The sequence below is a fragment of the Tupaia chinensis genome, unplaced genomic scaffold (genome assembly GCF_000334495.1).
Source record: "Tupaia chinensis unplaced genomic scaffold, TupChi_1.0 Scaffold000175_1, whole genome shotgun sequence".
In the NCBI taxonomy this organism is placed as follows: Eukaryota; Metazoa; Chordata; class Mammalia; order Scandentia; family Tupaiidae; genus Tupaia; species Tupaia belangeri.
In genome coordinates this window covers 663,501-682,700 of record NW_006159650.1, presented here as the reverse complement: position 1 = coordinate 682,700, position 19,200 = coordinate 663,501, and the positions used below count along the sequence as shown (strand labels likewise).

General features: G+C 45.4%; 2 pseudogenes; both read right to left on the bottom strand.

Annotated features, from left to right (window-relative positions):
• Nucleotides 1–388: 388 nt before the first annotated feature.
• On the bottom strand, nt 389–4,191 carry LOC114007437 (protein Churchill pseudogene; annotated as a pseudogene).
• A 6,434-nt stretch (nt 4,192–10,625) lies between these two features.
• LOC102474917 (SH3 domain-binding protein 5 pseudogene) lies at nt 10,626–11,979 on the bottom strand (annotated as a pseudogene).
• Between the last annotated feature and the right edge of the window lie 7,221 nt (nt 11,980–19,200).

The window sequence follows — 19,200 nt, the reverse complement described above, 5'->3', positions numbered from 1 at the left end:
ATTTTATTTCTTTTTGTGTCTGTGTGTCACAAGATGCTCCAGGCTCATCTTGTTGCATTCTTCTTGTCCCAGTCCTAGAAGTGGTATGCTCTCCAAGGACTCCTGGTTCTTTTATTGGAAACCAAGATCAAGGCTACCATTCTAGTTATTTTCTGGCCACATAACTGCTAACAAAGATGTATCAGTTTGTCTGTACTGATGTGAACTGAGAGCCTTAGCAGAAGAGGTCAGCTCTAGAGAATAACAATCCCTTAAATTACTTTTTCTTTAGGTAAGTCTAAGAAAAAAATGCAAAGAATTTTCATTATAAATTAAGTAGGTCAAACCATCCAGCTTGCTGTATTGTAAACCAATCCAACATAGTTACAATCCAACTGCAGAAAGGTCCTTAGGATAACAGTGTCACCTGTCGGGAATCGTCAGGGAGAATACTGATTGGATCTCCAGCTTTGCCACATAACAGACACAGCATGGTATATTCCTGACACTCACCCATGATACTGAATGTATATGCATGCCTAGATATTACATGACGATTCTTCTTTTATTTTTTTTGGAGAGATTTTTGCTATAGGGTGCATGCACTCTCCAGAAAGACAGAGAGAGACAGAGAGACAGAAAGCGAGAAATCACCCCCCAGAGTGGATGGCCATACCACAATCTCTTCTCCTCCATTCTCCTCTCGGGATCTTGGGCACGTAGGCACAAAGATGCCTGGGGTGAGTTCAAGCCACTGGGTCTGGGACTCGAACCATAGTTGACTACATTGGAGGCCAGCAACAAAGCCATTACGCCAACTGCTGGTCCCCATGACAATTCTTACACAGATGGTCGTAGGTTACTATTTCTTTCAAGGATTTATTTGTGATCAGTATAAAATCTCACTCATTATACACTTCACAGCCTGTGAAGTTCCGCAAGAAGGATCCATTCTCCAAGCAGGTGTTACGCAGTTGGGATATCCCTTCTCCACACAGTTCCCACATATCGCAACGAGGTTAGTAGGGAACGTCCTCCAGTGCTCCCAGGAAGATGAAAGGGGGGTGTGTGTACTTTTTTACTTTTTCTCTCTATCTCTATGTATCTCTCCAGCAAGGGCATGCAACAGCTGGTAAAGTTTTCTTTTCTTTTCTTTTCTTTTTCTTTCTTTTTTTTGCATTACAATTTATTATTATTTTTTTTTAATTTATACATTCAATTGCTATACATCATTTAGCTTGTAGAGAGAATTTACCGAACATGAAATACACCTCAGACCAGTCTAGTCGAGAATACTACACATGTTATCATCAATAGATAATAAACCATTTCTGTGTCCCACAACTGTCTTACTTTTCTATTTTTCTCCCTAATTTTTTCTATATATTTTTTTGTTTTTAAAGAAATCTTTTTCCTCAATGTTCTTCAGTTTGTGCATCTTTCTAATGACCTGTCATGGCTCAAGTTCCCTAGAAAACAGATCTTGAGGTAAGGATTAAGTACAAATGTTTTATTTGGGAGATGACATTTCAGGGCAGTGAGAGGGAGGGAAAGGACAATTGAGGCAAGGAAGATGGGAAATGAGGTAGCAAGCCATGTGGACAGAGACAGATGTCTCCAGATGGGCTATGTGGAACACCTGTGTGGAAGTGTAGTCCATTGGAGGGAGAAAGAGAAGGCATTTATCTGTCTAGATTCCTGTAATCTCCTGCCCCATTGGCCCAAGTTCACTCACTGGGGAGTTAACTCCCCTGGATGCATGTCTCATCCAGCTCCCTCTCCAGTCACAGAGAAGTCAGGTCCCACACCCTATGATGTTGATTTCTTCCGAGCCACTAAGGGTCAGAAGGAGCCAGAGACTTGGTATGGATCTGGTTGGCCTCAGGCAGTAGAACCACATGAGCCCAAGGTCTGCCACTGAGATAGATTCAGCAGCTGAAGATCCAAGGAGAGACTAGGAGAATCTGAGGGGTATATTGCGCATGTCTAGTACATAGGACCATTCAAAGGTCAGTTCATAAATATTTATTAGTGCTTCCTAAGCTTAGGGCTTAGGAGGACAAATCACATGTGGAGCATTAATTACATATGTAATCAGGGAGATTCCAGGCTGGTAGGAAGGTCCAGGGGTAAGATACATGCCCAAAGAAATAAGTAAAGTACCATCGAGGCCAGGAGTGGAAGGATGTTTGCTTAGACAAACATGGATGCATTCACATGTTGATAAATGCTCATTAACTCTAGGAACTTGAAGGTTTAGTTGCTAGAGCTATTAAGGTATTATTTAATCCCATTGTAAACAACAGAAATAAATGCATTTCTAGATTTTACATCACTGGTCACTGATTCAATAAGATTTTTTGAGAACTTCCTGTGGCCTAGTCACATACTGGGTACTTTCTTAAACTGTCTTATCTAACTCATCTACCCTATTTCATAGTTAAAAAAACAATTGCTTAGCCAAATTAGGTAACTTGTCCAAGATATTAGGAAGCAAATCTGGGCTTTCTTTCTTGGCTCTGAGCCATGTGGTATGAAGAAGTAAATACAACACAGTGAGTATACTTAGCAAGGGGACATTGAGTAAGACTCTGTGACTCAAACACCACCAACAGAAGCTCCAGGTGCTGACACAAGTCCGTGGCATACAGGAAAATGTACAGTAATGGTTCTCTAAAATCTAAACCAACTCTGGTCTGCACCTCATTTGTTAATGTTTTTTAGTTTCTTTTTTCTTTATTTCAGAGCTTGTGCATGCAAGAGAGACACAGAGGGAGAGATAGCACCTCCAGCAGGTCCTGATGCCATGATTGCTGCCCTGGCCTAGGCCTGCCCCAGATCATCGGCCTGCATGCCATGCATGCACTGGCATATTCAGAGAGGCCTCCAGATGAGAACTCAGAAGAACCTAGAGCTCCCCATGTGATTCAGCCTTGCAGAGCATTGCGTTTTACTGCTGTGCCACTGTCCTGCCCCTGTTTTTGTTGTTTTTGTTTTAAAGTAGATTCATTTTGTTACTTAGGTTTTGTTTGAGTCACTGTTAAATGGACTGCCATGTTAGGATTTGGCTGCCCAAGCTTGCTTCATGGAGGGGACAAGAGAGTGAAAGTGAGTGGGGTGAAGGGTGGTATAGGATGGAAAATTGTCCTGGCCCTATAGAACTGGACAGTAGCAAGTCTAGAGTGATGAAGTAGGATGAACTTTGAGCAGCCATCTGGGAGCTCTGTTCTGTCACCTGGGAGGCCACATGGAGATGGAGAAATGGAGAGAAGGAACTGGCAAACAGGATTTTTTTAAAAAAAGAAATGTGTATTAAGTTTTACTTATTATTATTGTTTTTAGTTTGACCAGAGAGTGACAGAGAGAGAGAGAGACAGAGAGAGAGAGAGAGAAAGAGGAAATGAGAAACTAAGCTGCCAGGTCCGGGACTCAAATCCTGGTCAGCCATGTGGGAATCCAGCACCTCAGTCAATCAACACACCACCTACTGGCCCCGGCAAACAGGAGTCTTAAGTGAGAGCTCTTGCAGGGGAAAGAGAGACATCCATAATTTAGAGTCAAAGCTGAGTCCCAATCTGGAGTTGAATAGAGTACAGCAGGGGTATTAGAGTTGAGAGAATCTAGATCTAGTTTAAGATCTCTGTCTTAGTCCACAATTATGTTGCTAAACAAAAATGTTGAAGACTGGTGATTTAAAAAGAATAGAGATTTATGGGCCAGCTAGTGGGTAGAGGTTAAGGTGGCTGGATCCCACATGGGTGACAGGGTGATTTGATTTTCAGATCCGGTGGCTTGAGAAACGTATAAGGTGCATGTGTATGCATACTCAAAAACCCCAAGAGGAGGAAGAAATGAAGGAGAAGGATTACAGTGTGACCATTTTCCATGGAGAGTGCTTTCTAATTCCTCCCATCTCCTGTCTCTATCTTTCCACAAGTACATATACCCTCTTGCAAAATGTAAAAATAAATAAATAAATAAATAAATAAATAAATAAATAAACTGAGGTTTATTTGGTTATGATTCTGGTAAATTTCTTGTCTAAGAACTTGGGGCTGGCATCTGGCCGGCCCCTGGTTCCACATATTATAGCAACGTGCCTAACAGAGAGAGGAAGGCAGCCATGCACAAAGAGAGGAATCAAAATTCCTACTTCCCGTTTGTCTCTCCATTCACCAGCTGATTGGTTGGTGCCAATCCACTAGGACCCATCTCGTAAAGGTCTTATTGCCTCCCAAAGCTATTACACTGGAGACCAAAATCTCCAGAACGTGAATCTTTAGGGGACAAACCATTATCCAAACCATAGCAACCTTCTTTCAAAATATTTCCTGGAGCCAGCCCTATAGCACAGTGGTACAGTTGTGCAGAGGGAGTTGGATTTCACATGGCTGACCATGGTTCAGATCTGACCCTGGCAACTTGAAAAATATGCCAGAAATATGCATGCATGCCTAGGATCCCGAGAGGATGGAGAAATGGAGAAGAAAAGGACTGTGGCATGACCAGGTCCCACTGGAGAGTGCTTTATCTCTCCTCACCCCCCATACTTCATCTCATGTACATACACATGCCGTCGGTCATAAAAAAAAATATTGTCTTGGATTAGAATGTCTTCCATCTTTAAAAATTAGGAGATGAGTCTTAACTCAAAATGCACAAAACAGGAGGCCCTTGTTGGAATAATTATGAAACAGCAGATTTGCAAAGGAGTCTTCAGAGCATGGTGGTTGTGAAATCAACCTAATTCAAGAAGACCGATTGTCGGCATCACGTGCTTCATCACTTTTTGAAGACCAGCTGTTTCTGTTGGCTAGTCCTTTTTTTTTTTTTTTTTTTTTTGAGAGGTTTTTGCTATAGGGCGCGTGCGCTCGCCAGACAGACAGAGACATAGAGACAGAAAGCGAGCAATCACCCCCCAGGGGGGATGGTCACGCTGCAATCCCTTCTCCTCCATTCTCCTCTCGGGATCTTGGGCACGCACGCACACGCGCCCAGCGTGAGATTTAAGCCACCGGGTCCGAGACGCGAACCGCGGTCGACTACATGGGAGTCCAGCGACATAGCCATTACGCTAACTGCTGGTTCCCTTGGCTAGTCCTTATCAGATCCAATGCTTGCTTTGCCCTAGATCCTGGTGCAAGGGATCACATATCCACCACTGCATTAAGAGCAAGGGATTCTAGTCTACTTCATCGGAGTGCTCAGAATGTCAGTTCTGAGTAATGAGAGCATCTCCCAGGGGTTTGGGCAGGGAGCAGGGATGATAGCATCCAGAGAGGAGCTCCTTTTACCACTGTATCACCTCCCCATGGGATAAGCCCAGCCCGGACCCTGGATCTCATTCATGACTGGCTGCTCCTCGTTCCTACTTCCCCAAAAGGTGCTGTGGGCACGTCTCCACTGCCCAGGCTGGCTCCAGATCAAGCCTGGAGTTGGGAAAGCCCTCCTTTCTGAGTCACTGAGGCCTTCCTTGGAGCACCCCCCCCTCCCCTTGACAAATAAACCAGGGCATGGAGACCATTACGCTGCACATTATTAGGCAAAATTGGATTAATTAACCTTGTCTGGCCTCTCAGCTTGAGAGACAGAAAAAAACGAGGTCTAGTTCAAATGCAGCATTTTGAAATGTCAGCCATGACTCGGTGATAAATATTTATAAATATGTACGCTGCATATCAACAGGGTGGCCAGTGTAGTTTTGCATGTAAGTACTCAAAGGCACTCTGTTGTTAATACGCGCTCAAAGCAGGAGCCTTGAAAGGGCCATTATGGCTTGTACTATGAATGTTTATTAAGAATAATATGCAAAACGGGGCCCTATCTGAATGGGCCCATTGAAGGGCTATCAGAGCAGCCAGGCCGGATGGCGAATCGTCAGGAATGATAATAATGTTCCTACCAGGGCTCGGCCCTGGCCTGAGAGAGTGAAGTGGTATGTCAGTGGTTGGTGCCCCTGGTTTCGGGGTATTCATTCTGAAAATGTTGACTTAGTGCTTGAGTGTGTCCTCAAAAAACCATGGGACTCAGGCCCTGAATAGTGGACTCATATGTAGGATTTTCCCCATTTAACTGAGCTCCAGGTAGTAATTGGAGGTTTAATACCCATCCAAACTGCATCCTCCTCCTCATCTTCCACGTAGAAGGCATTTCCTACTGAGGAATGGAGACCCACAGCTGTCTCTTCTCTGCCTCTCCTCTCTTCTCTTGAGAGAGAATTTTTTTTCAGCTAGTTCTTTCTGGAAATCCTAGGATCCCTTTGCTGTTTTAGGTGACTTTTCATTCATTTCTTCAACCATTATCTACTGAGCGCCTATTATGTATCCAACATAGAGCTAGGTGCTGGGCTGCAGTGGGATGAGCTAGAATATAGATAAGATAACATGCCGTGGTTAGGCACTATGTAGAAGAAGCTGGATTCCACCTTGCTGATCAGGGTGTGAGTTCCCTCCTAGTCATCAACTCAAAAGTCATGTCCATACTTGTGTTAAGAACCCTGATGGGATAGAGAATTGGAGGAGAAAGGGTTTCTATATGACTGGCTCTACTGGTGGGTGTTCTCTCTCTCGCACTTTCTCTCGTGCATGTGCCTGTACCCTCTGTCACTGGGGAAGAAAAATCTCAAATGGAATAAGATAGAGACCTAATGCCCACCCATCTTCCTGAGAGGAGACCAGAACATAAAAATGCAGGTCAATAAGTAACAAGGATGCCCTCAGAGAGGCATGTGTGATCCAGAAATCATGCAGGTCTCCCATGGAGAAGGTTTCCTGTGGGGGCTGGGTCTGGCTGCATCATTGAGAAACCCAGGAAGCCTCTTCAGGAGTGTCAGCTGGGTTGAGAGCTGGAAGGCAGGAAGATGCCAGTCTTTCACGGCTTTGCGACCATCTGAGGCTGGAAGAGCATCACAGGCAGGCAGAGAGAAGAGCAAGAACAGAAGGTCAATGAGGTATGACCTTGATGTGTTCAAGAGTCAGAAAGGTAGAAAAGTCAATGTGGCAGAAACCAATAAGCAAGGTGCAGTGACCTTGATGTGTTCAAGAGTCAGAGAGGTAGAAAAGTCAATGTGGCAGAAACCAGTAAGCAAGGCGCAGATTGTCAGAAGCCAGAGGAAACCCATCCTGGACGTTTGTCATGGGAAACTGAAACTGTCCAGAGTTATCGATGACCCCACTTGGGGAAGGCAGGAGCTATTTACATGTTATTGGTTCAAAATTGCCATTGTTGATTGACTTACTTAGAAACATCCTGGAAAAAATAAAACAAAACATGGGCCATGGATTTAGAGTATTTTCCCCTCCCAGTACTGAGCTTGAGCTTAACTCTATCTGCCATAACATTTTTCATCTTGGAGCTTGATAGAACCTTCTTTATTTGATTCCTGTTTGGCTGAAGGCTTCCAAGGTGACTTTTTACCCCTTCAGACATTCCTTGCCTCACTTATCACTCAACATGGTTGCAAGATAAAATTTTAAAAATCAACTTTATTTATTATTCCAAGAATAGTTGACATCAAGATCAATACATCTGGACAGAAGCTATTAACATTTTAATGAGTTTCTCAGTAATATTCCAAAGATGTGTCAAAGAGTCATGGTCCCTTTGATTAAGGATGTACTTCGAAGACTACTGTAAATATATATAAGAGGGGCCCAGAGTGAGCAGCTGTCACCCATCAATCCTGGAAGAAGAGTGAGGATTCATGAATAAAGAAGCTCACAAAATAACTGTCCCTGGGCTACACAGTTTACTGTAAGAGAAGTAACCTTTTAAAAATGCCATTGGTCTCCACTAACTGACAAACAAAGCTGTCCACCCTTGTCAGCTGTCAGGTGTGTGTTGGGGTGAAGAAGAGTGCTGTTGCGGATAAGGAATGTCTTTTTATTTGATTGAGATTTGAGACATCAGTGGGGGAAGAGATACAGCTTTGGAGGGGAGCTTAAAATCGGAAAAAGGGGGATGTTATTGGAAATGAGAAGACTGGGCAGATCTGAGGAGAGAGAGCTGGATGACAAAGGCCAATAGAAGGACAATGTCCCTATGTGTGCACCCACGTGGGTCCAGTCAGGTGTCAAATACTTTGGCATGAAGACTCATCATGATTCTCTTTTGGGGATCCTTTTTATCCAACTCCCTAAACTTTCCTGGATGGGTACTTTGGCAGTCTCCCCTGAGGTGACTGGCTCTTGAATGGCACAGTGGAGAGCCCATCTCCTTGGGAGAGAGGGGTAGTGGAACCTGATTCTGACATTGGGCTACACTTGGACCATGGCCTCTGGGAGGCAAACTTAATTCCATGTTTGTGCCAAGAGGAGAAGGCTGCTGTGTGAAGCTGGGGTGAGGACATGCCACAAGACCCAGGCCACCTTTTGACGTAGACACAGAATCTATGGTTTGCTCTTGGGCTAGAGTTGGGCTTGCAGGAAGAAGCAGGAAATGGGAAGGGGAGACGATAGGCCATTATTCCTCTGAAGTTTATAGCAATGAGTCCTTCAACTCATGACCCAGAGCATCGAAGATTGTGGGTACTTGGACCTAGGGCAGGGAAAGAAATGAATATGGGTGGGATGGGCTGGGTTGGGAGTGAGCCAAAGAAAGCATCCAGAAGCATTAATGCAGTCCGAGCCAAAAGGAGGTGGTGGAGTGGGATGGGGTAGGGCTGAAGTCAGTGAGCCAGATCGCTGTGTTTTCACAACATGGATTCTGTGAATGCCAAAGGAATTTAAGTCAGAAGAGTTCCAGCGTTTTCCATCTACTGTACCATTTTGCTTTCCTTTTTCTGAAAATAAGCAGACTGCGAAGTCTCAATGACCTGCATTAGACTCAGCATGTGGAGTTACTCAGTGGGGTCACCTAGTCAAAGTAGTTACCTCCGGATCACATAAGTTCAGCGTTAATAAAATGTGATTGATAACCTTGTCGCTCCCCTACAGAACTGTAATAATAATGATAATCACATGAGATAATGTAGCTAAGTGTTCGCTAGAGTCCAACGTGTGCATAAATACCATCCAGGATGGCAATTTATTGTTGCTCATCACAATGATACTGAGCTCTTCTTTTAGTGGATGAGAACAAAGTCATAAGCCATCTGGCAAAAAGATGGTAGCAGTTTCTGCAGCTGAGCTGTAAGAGGAACTGAAGTAACTCCATGTCCAACCTAGCACAATAAATGCCTTTTAAATAACTGACCTTGCTTAATGTTTCCCCTTACAGAAACTAATGATGATTTTAATGAGATTCTGCAAAGACCAGGCCTGAAGATTGCACCCCAAGAGGCAAATGTGCGGGGAAGGTATAAACACCTGCCTGGATGATCAGGTCCAGCTGACCCAGCCACAGCTGAAAGCAACAATCCAAGTCTCTGTGGATCTGTAAGGAAATGACCAACTGCTATGTGGGGCACAAGAGCATGTGGGTCCCTCCAACATGACCACTTCCCCTTTAAAAATCCTTTTTGGGGGAACCAGCAGTTAGCATAATGGCTGTATCACTGGACTCCCACGTAGTCGGCCTTGGTTCATGTCCCGGACCCAGTGGCTTAAAACTCACGCCAGGCGCGTGTGTGTGCATGCCCAAGATCCCAAGAGGAGAATGGAGGAGAAGGGATTGTGGTGTGACCATCCCCCCGGGGGGTGATTTCTCGCTTTCTGTCTCTCTGTCTGTCTCTGTCTGTCTGGCGAGTGCACGCACCCTATAGAGAAAACCTCTCAAAAAAAATCCCTTTTGGGGGACCAGCGGTTAGCGTAATGGCTATGTCGCTGAACTCCCATGTAGTCGGCCATGGTTCGCGTCCCGGACCCGGTGGCTTAAACTCTCGCCGGGTGCGTGTGCGTGAGTTTAAGCCACCGGGTCCGGGCTACGAAAAGTAGCAGTTCTTCACATGCACTTCTCTTAGCACAAATCCCCTTGGCTGACAAGGTAAGGCCTATGTTACAGAACCTTCTCTCCCACAGCCACCGATCCCCTGCTATGCTGTGTCCCTGCTCCCCGCCATCCCCTCTCTGCCATCCCTCCATTAGCATTCTCCTTTCCCACCCCAAAAAGTGCAGTTCATGGAGACCTTTCTAGAAAAGGGTTTTAATAGGTATTCCAAAATACACACTTTGCGAAAGCCTTCTCTGAACACCAGAGGTGAAGAAAATAAATTGTGTTCTTGGATTTTTATTTTTTTATTTTGGTAGCCTTCACTGGGTAAAAAGGTGTGCTCTAACTACTTGCATTTTTGTTGTGAGTGTGTAGATTTTTGGTTTTGTTTTTCATTTAAGTACTCTGGGAGAGTACTTAAATTACAGAGAACATCTCCAATTTTTCCCAAATTGAGGACAAAAAAAGGGATTAGAGAAGCAAATGACTGCCCTCAGCTTAGTTTTGCCCCCTCTTCTCAGGTTCTTTCACAGGAACTAGTTATTGCTCAGACAGTGCCATTCCAGGGGATGTCCCACAAAGGCTGTGAACCTGGTCACAGTCCACCTGCAGCAGTACGTCTACTCTGAAAAACAAACCAGCCTAAAGAGCTCTTACCCAGAAGAAAAATCTTTAGCCCTCAAGGTCACTGAAACCTCCTTAGTGCAGTTTACACGCATAGGATTTGGCATATATTCACTGCTTATTGGCACCATCTCCTCCAGTTTGACGTGTAAATATTAATATGCACTTGGGCCAGGGCCCTGGGTGGACCAGCCAATTTGCACCAATTATATGTCTGCAATAATCCCATCCTTTCCCTTTGAGTACTGGAGGGACAGCTGCTTCACCCAGCTGGCCAAGACCTGGCCTAGGGAAGTACTGTTTTGACTCTTACCACTGCTGCCACTGCCACCGCTGTTGCTGAGACCCCGGTGGTTGTTAGTTTTGTCACTCGTTTTATTCTCTGCCTCTTTTGCCTGTAGTGTCGTTCTACTTCACACTCCGGGGATGAGGTCCCAGTGCATTCACTTTCAGAGCCCAGCACCGGGGAACATCACCGGAGCTCCTACAGGGACACAGGGCTGGGTAGGTCCAGGATGCCCCGCCTCCCGACTGCAGGTAGGTGGTCAGGCATCTCCCACTGGCTGTTTGGTCCTGAACTGAAGCTGGATACAGACTGGGCTTCCAAATCATCTTCAGATACCAAGTTGCTACAGTTGCCATCTTCAAAGGCTTCAAGGCCACAGAAACAGCGTCTGGCTCAGCTTTGCTCCCCGGCAGGTCCTGCACAGACACCGTGCTGCTCTCAGCCCCGACACTGCAGCCCCGAGGCCCATGGCAGTGGGGCGCTGCGGCTCATGGACCTCATCTGAAACCATCTCCAGGGTCTTCAGGGACTTCTTGCAGTCACCTTTTGCCAGGGTCAGTCTGGCCTGCAGGTCGTCCACCGTCTTCTTCAGTTGCTCGAGCTGCACATAGTACTTGGCGTTGGTTCAAAATAAGGCTTGGACTCCCGGATTGCTCTCTTGGGTGTCTTCTGCAGCTGCTGCACGCGGCCCATGGCAGCGCGTACCCGGCTGCCATCTCCTCCTGCACCAGCTCACCACCCCCCACCCCCGTTTTGGTCTGTTCCGCCTGCATGACCCTCTGGGTGGCGTGACTCAGCATTTCCTGCCAAGTCTAAACTGCCTTTCGTTGTCCTCCAGCAGCTGCTGCTCGGCCAGGGAGATGCCCTCCTAGGTGCGGGGAGCGCCTCTGTGGCCCTGTGGAAGTCGTAGTGGCTTTCTGAGCTTCCAGCTGAGCCTACCCGCCGCCCTCCGGCCTCCCAGTAGGGCTTCGAATTGTCCATAGCTTTGCTGATTTCCTCACCAGTTCGTCCAGCTTGACCAACTTCCACCGGAACAGAGTGGAACTTCTGATGCGCGTCAAGTTCAGTCTCCCGTCGTTGATTGATTTAACTTCTCCAGTTCTCCCTGGATCCGAGGGTCCACCTTTTCTTTCTCCTTCAGCCCCTGCTTCATCCCCCTTTCCTCTTTCTCCTCCATGTCGGGACTGGCTTGGCGGCAGGAACTCTGTCTGCTCCTCTAAGCGGCTTCTCATAGTGCTGGCTCGTGCGCGCAGCGGGTATGCCAACCGCGTAGTGGGCTCCCGAGTGCCCCGAGCTTCCGCAGTCTGGAACTGAACCGCCTAGCTACAGCCGCAGCCGACAGGCTGTGCATTACTCCTAAGCCCGGCAAATCACCCCTAACAAAGTTTTTCAGTGTATGACTCTGCTACAGAGAACTGGATATTGGGCCGGCCCCCTATACCAGGTGTTACCCCATCAACAAAAATAATGATTAAAATTTAGAAATGTGCCTGTGTGTTGTTGGAAAATTTATTTTATATTTTTACTTATATTTAGGTGTGTGTGTATGTATGTATATGTGTGTTTTGCTGTAGGTGTGCTTACTGGAGAGAACTAGAGAGGGAAAGTGAGAAGTCATCCCCCTGGGGGGATGACCACACTTCAATCCCTTCTCCTTCATCTTCCTCTCGGGATTTTGGGCACACACACACACATACACATGCACCTGGTTGTTTTCAGGCCACTGGGTCCAGGACTGGAAACACTCGGCTGGTCATGTGGGATTCAGTGCCTTAACCTCTATGCTGCCCCAAGGGGTTTTATGTATTTATTTATTTATTTATTTATTTATTTATTGGAGAGGTTTTTCGCTATAGGGCGCGTGCGCTCGCCAGACAGAGAGAGAGAGAGAGAGACATAGAGACAGAAAGCGAGAAATCACTCCCCAGAGGGGATGGTCACGCCACAATCCCTTCTCCTCCATTCTCCTCTCGGGATCTCGGGCATGCACGCACACGCGCCCGGCGTGAGTTTTAAGCCACCAGGTCCGGGACGCGAACCACGGTCGACTACGTGGGAGTCCAGCGACATAGCCATTACGCTAACTGCTGGTTCCCACCAAGGGGTTGGTTTTTTAAAACATAAATACAACTTGCAAGAGATACAGAAGTGAACTCAAAGGTTAAAATTGAGCTCCAGATGGCACACAGTGATAGTACAACGCTGTGAGGCTGACTCACATGGGAAGATTCTGGGTTTCCATCTGGGGGCTCCCTGAATGTGCTGGGCAAGTGTGTCCTGATCTGGAGCTGGCTGGGGTTGAGAGTGGGCCACCGCATGATGACCCCCCCTTGTTGTAGGGACAGCCTTCTGGCCCAGTGGTTAAGGGAGCTGGATCCTACATGGCTGACTGCCAGTAGGACCCAGCAGTTTGGATCCTGGCCGCAGCAGCTTGAAGACATTCTGGGTGCATGTGTGTGCCCAAACCGGGATGGAAAGATGGCAGAGAAAAACTGCAGCATGGTCATGCCCCATTGAGGGATGCGTTCTCCCTTCCCCTCTCTCCTGGTCTGATCTCTCTCTGGTGATTGATTACACATGCCCTCTGACAATTTTTAAAATTATTTTTATTTAACTTTATTTATTTATTTGATGAGAAAGAGAGATAAAGTTAGAAAGTAAGCCACCAGGTCTAGGACTTGAACTGTGGTTGGCCATGTGGGAGTCCAGCACTCCATCTGCTGACCCTGCCAATTTTTGTTTTGTAATTAAAAAAAAAAAGGGAGGGGGACCAGCAGGTGGTGTAGTGCTTAAGGTGCTGGACACTCTCACATGGCCGACCATGGTTCTAGTCGTGGACGTGGTGGCTTACTTTCTCTCTCTCTCTCTCTCTCTCTCTGTGTGTGTGTGTTTCTCTACAGTCAAATTTTTAAAAAGTGAATGAATAAATAAAATATTAAATAAATAAATAATTATTTTAAAAAAAGACCCTGTTTTGGGTGCTGTCTCCCTCTACCCCCTACCTTGCCTTGTTCATGAAGGAAAGGAAATAAACTCAAAAAAAAAAAAAAAGGTTAAAAAATCATGGTCTCCTATAAGGTTACAAGTAATGAGTGTGTAAGCCTGTGTGTGTTGAGGTAAAATTTACACAACATAAAACCAGCTATTTTAAAGTGAACAATTCAGTGGCATTTATTATCCAACCACCCCCTAGCTCTGAAATACTTTTATCAGCTCCAAAGGAAACCTCATACCATTAAGCAAGTGCTCCCCATCCCCTCTCCTCGCAACCCCTGGCAACCACTGATCTGCTTTCTGTCTCTGGATTGGCCTGTTGTGGCTATTTTAATGAATGAAATCACACAACATGTGGTCTTCTGCATCTGGCTTCCTCCGCTGAGCTTATCTGTAAGGTTCATCCACATTGTAGCATGTGCCAGAACTTCATTTTTCTCATGGCCGAAGACTATTCCCTGGAACTTACAGAGTGTGGGTGAGTGTTCTTTTTTTTTTTTAAAGAAGCTTCTGTGACTTTGTCGCCTGGGTTTTCTGGGACCAGTAGGTCTTCTGTCTTGCCACTATGTCTTCATCCTGGTTTTGTGCACATAGCAAAGGGGGCTTCCTGGTAGGGCAGTGCTTCAATGGCACAGTGAATTGCCTTCCACCAGGGCAGACAAAGATTCCCAAGAAATGCCTCCAGAAGAGCCTAACGAGTGTGTAGGAACAAGAATAAAATTGTGCTTTCAGCGAGGCTTATGACGCAGGCACTTTGAACTAGTAGGTCATCTGTTGCTATGAATGAAGTTTTGACCTTGCGAGGTTAAGCAAACAGTAAGTAGAGAAACAAAATTGGTGCAAGGGTTCTGGCAGATTAGGCGAAAGGTAATTCAGTTAGTGTTCTTGGGGTGTGCTCCTAAAATAAACTGTTTAGGAAACTCTCTTACTGGCATGGAGTGTTTTAAACAGAGTCTCTCTCATTGAGAGAGAGGTCCCTCACTTTGGATGACTTTTTAGGCCGTTATTAATTCTCTCTCACGATGACAGTGAAGGATTTGATCCTGCTTTTCTATGTCATGCTCAAAGGAAGTGTTTCCTGCGCTCTGTAAAAGCTATCAGGTAACAGCCCAGTGTGGGCCTGAGTAGATACAGTCTGAAATCCGAGCCTCCCCATCCTCCAGGTTTAATGAAATGGTCACCAACGTCTGTTTAGAGTTTTTTTTCTTTTTCTCTGACCAAGAAGCATAAATGTGTATTTGAAATTAAGACAGACGATTCTTGAGCAAAATGGAGTCTTACGCAGGGGAATATTCGAAGACTTGAGACATTGAAAGACAATATTGTACCAATTGGTAAGCAGAAAATGAGCTGTTTCCCTTCAGTGAAGTATTGGAGGTGGTTGCAGGAGACCCTCATAATAAAGTTTTGTGTTTTAAAGTTCCTTTTCTTTTTTGTCCAGGACTGACTCTTACGTGCCCTCCCTCCCACCTTCTCTCGTTCTCCCTTGCATACACAACTAAAAATCTGCATTGAATCTTTGCTCTGTGGCCAGAATTCTGAGACTTAAAGGCCCCAACTCAAGACCAGCAGCTGGAGTAGTGGTTAAGGAGCTAGATCCCACATGGCTGACTTTGTGGTTTGTGTCCTGGACCCGATGGCTTGAAAAATCACACTGGGCACATGCGAGTGTGTGCCCAAAGTTCCAAGAGGAGAATGCAGGAGGAGAAGAGATTGTGGACTGGCCATCCCCTCTGAGGCTGACTTCTCAATTTCTCTCTCTGTCTCTCTCCAGTGAGTGCACACAAACAAAACAAAACAAAAAAACAAAACAAAAAACCCAAATCCATAATTCGCACCCACTTTCTACTGGGAGGGCAGGGATAGGCTTGGTTTATTTTATTTTATTTTTAAGAACAATTTATTTAATTTCATTAATCATTATTATTATTGTTGTTGTTGTTGTTATTTAATTTGCTATAGGACACATGCACTAACCGGAGAGAGATACAGAGGGAGGAAAAATGAGAAAGCAAGCCACCACTCAGCCATGTGGGAGTCCAGTGTCTTAACCACCACATGCGTGCTGGCTCCTAGGCTCAGTTTTACCTAGCATTCAGCATTGGTCCTGAAGCTGTGTCAGTGCTTGGTCCATTTTGGTCGAAGGAATGAATGCAACTTCCTGCTTGGCTGTATCCATATTTTCCTGGTGCTGCCAGACCCAGTCTTTACTATGAGAGCATTTCATGTCTGTGCACATGTGAGGATGGTGACCAGCCTGACCCATCAGGGAAGAGCAGCCATTTGGAAGCAACAAGGGACAGACTGACGGAATTTAATCTCAGCAGCAAAGGTAAGGACGTGTGGAGCCCATGCTGGCTTCTGCATCCTTATTTGCTCTCTAGGTAAAGACTACAATGAGCAAAGGAGAGGTGTCCCTGCCCCACAGCCTATTCATGGACATTAAGTGTCAAAACTTAAATGGAAAATAAATGCAACTAATGTCACAGAGTAACAAACGAAGTTCCTAATGGGAACCCTATGGATGGCTCTACATGAGCTGAGGAAAGCTCCTCCCTCGTCCTCTTTCTTCCTAGCGCTGCCCAAGCCAGAGCCAAGAACCAGGCAGTCTCTGGAGCTTTCTGGCAGTGAGAAGAGTGGCTGAGTGGCCAGCAGGAAGCATCCTCAGGCTATTTCCTGCTTTCCAGGCTACGACGTTATGGAGGAGGGATCACTTTGCCATGATAAAGTGTGTTTCAGGCGAGGCAGAGATAATGCACGGCTGCAGAATCACCGACAGAGGAGAGCTTTCAAGGTAAGTTGACTATGTTTATTCAGTTCTGGTGAAGTTTTGAAAAGATTTATTTGGGGGACACCCAGCTATAAATACCATGTAATACTAAAGCAGATCAGACAGTTGAAGTTGGGCACTGTATTATTTATTATCTTTACTAAATAGGAATATGGCTATGGGGTTGACCAGAAGTTTAAGTCTAGGCTGAATTTTTAGGAAAATGATTTTTTTTAGAACTATCTATTTTAATTTTATTTATTCATTTATTTTATTTTAATTTGACCAGAGAGAGACACAGAGAGGAAGAGTGGGGAAGTGAGAAAGCAAGTCACCAGATCTGGGACTTGAACTGTGGCTGATCATGTGAGAATGTCCAGTGCCTTAACCACCACATCACCTGCTGGTCTCCCATTAGGAAAATTTCTATGTGCTACTCACCAACTTAGGGTCAAAGGAGGAAAATAGCACTTTTAGAAATGTAGAGGACAAGAATACATTTATCAATGGGTAGCCTTAATATATTTCTTAAGTTTATCCAAAAATCAACAGAATATACTATATATGTAAATATGTTTGTGTGTATATGTGTGTGCATACACACACACATGCGCGATACTCAAAAAAGTTCATGGAAAATGGAATTAAAGTATATTTTGGTGCAAAAAATGTTTAAATCCAGGCATATTTTTTTTCATAATATTCATTTTTTAAAAAAGAGAGATTTTTCACAAACGGGTGTGTGAGTTCACCAAAGAGACAGAGAGAAACAGAGAGATAGAAAGGAAGAAATCACCCCCTGGGGGGATGGCCACACCGCAATCCCTTCCTCTCCATTCTCCTCTCGGGATTTTGGGCACGCATGCACACGCACCTGGTATGAATTTTAAACCGCCAGTTCCGGGTCTGAAACAGCAGTGGACTATGTGGGAGTCCATTGATGTAACCATTATGCCATCTGCTGGTCCCAATAATATGTATTTTTCATGAACTTTTTGATGACCTCTTTTATATTTGCAGAGAGATTGTAAGAAATTGTCTTGTGATTGTGGAGACTGGCAAGTCCAAAATCTTCAGGGCAGACCTGAAGGCTGGAGCCCCAGGAAGAGTTCATTGAAGTTTAAGTCTGATGACCCCCTCAAGGAGGAATTCCTCTGCCTTGAGGGGACCCCAGTCTTGGATCTGAAAGTCTTCAACTGATTGGGTGAGGCTCAGTCACTATGGATGATAATCTGCTTTACTCAGTGTTCACTGGTTACATGTCCATCATCCAAAACCCTTTCCCAGTAATGTCTAGCCTGGTATTTGTCCCGACCACAGGCACCAGGACCAGACAAGCTGGCTCATAGTGTGAACCGTCACTCCACCTTGCATTCTTTTAAATATAACATGTTCTTTTGAAAGTAATAGTCTCGAGTGGAATAGATGGTTTATAAGGATGAGCCACAAAATAAGGGGCCAGCAGGTGGCATAGAGGGTAAGGGGCTGTATTACCACATAGCTGACTATAGTTCACATACAGGGCCTGCCTGTTTGAAACTCAGGCCAGGTGTGGATGTGTGTGTGCCCAAAATTCCAAAAGGAGAGTGGAGAAGAAGGGATGGCAGTGTGGCCAAAGCCCCTGGTGGGTGATTTCTCACTTTCCCTCTCTTTCTTTCTCTCTATCTCTGGTGATCACTTGCACCCTACAGCAAAAAAGAAAGAAAGAAAGAAAGAAAGAAAGAAAGAAAGAAAGAAAGAAAGAAAGAAAGAAAGAAAGAAAGAAAGAAGAGAAACAAAGAACGAAAGAGAGAGAAAGAGAAAGAGAAAGAAAGGAAAAGAGAGAAAGAAAGAAAAAGAGAGAAAGAAAGTAAGAGAGATTTTTGTGGTTACCTGCTATCCTGGGAACTGAGGAAGCTGCTCCACGAGGCTAAAACTGGGTCATGAGGTCCAGCAGCTGAGTGGATGGTGAACCACAGGCCCAAGGAAAGATGAGGCCACAAGAGACATGGGCATGAGGAGACTGGGTGAACACACTGTTGGCTGTGTCTCTGAGGGGCAGCTGTGCTTTGGAGGGGCCTGGAAGGAAGGACAGACCTGCAGGGGACAGAGTGGCTATGTGGCTCCATGAGAAACAATGATGAAAAACACAAAATTATAAATAAATAAATTCTTTTTTTTTTTTAAGAGAGATTTTTTACTATTGGGCATGTGTACTTGCCAGAGAGACAGAGAGAGACAGAAAGACAAAAAGCAATAAATCACGCCCCAGGGCAGATGGCCTAGCCGCAATCCCTTCTCCTCTATTCTCCTCTTGGGACCTTGGACGTGCTCACACACATGCCCTGTGTGAGTTTTAAGCCACCAGGTCTGGAACTCGAACAGTGGCCAACTACATGCGAATCCAGCAACATAACCATTACAACATCTGCTCATCCCTAAATAAATAAATTCTTTTTAAAAAATTTATTTATTGTTGGGACCAGCAGTCAGGCGTGTGTGCGTGCCTTGTTAAGTCATTTACCTGCTCTGTGGTGTCTTTGACTAAAGCCCCCCCCCCTTGACACTTGGGTCATTGTCTTCCCCACCAGATTGAGGAGTTCCCCAGGGCAGAAGTGGCTGCGGTCCGGCCCAGCACTCAGGAAATGTCTGTTAGAGAAGAGTAGAGATCGGGCTGGTCCACCAGGATCACCTTGCCCTT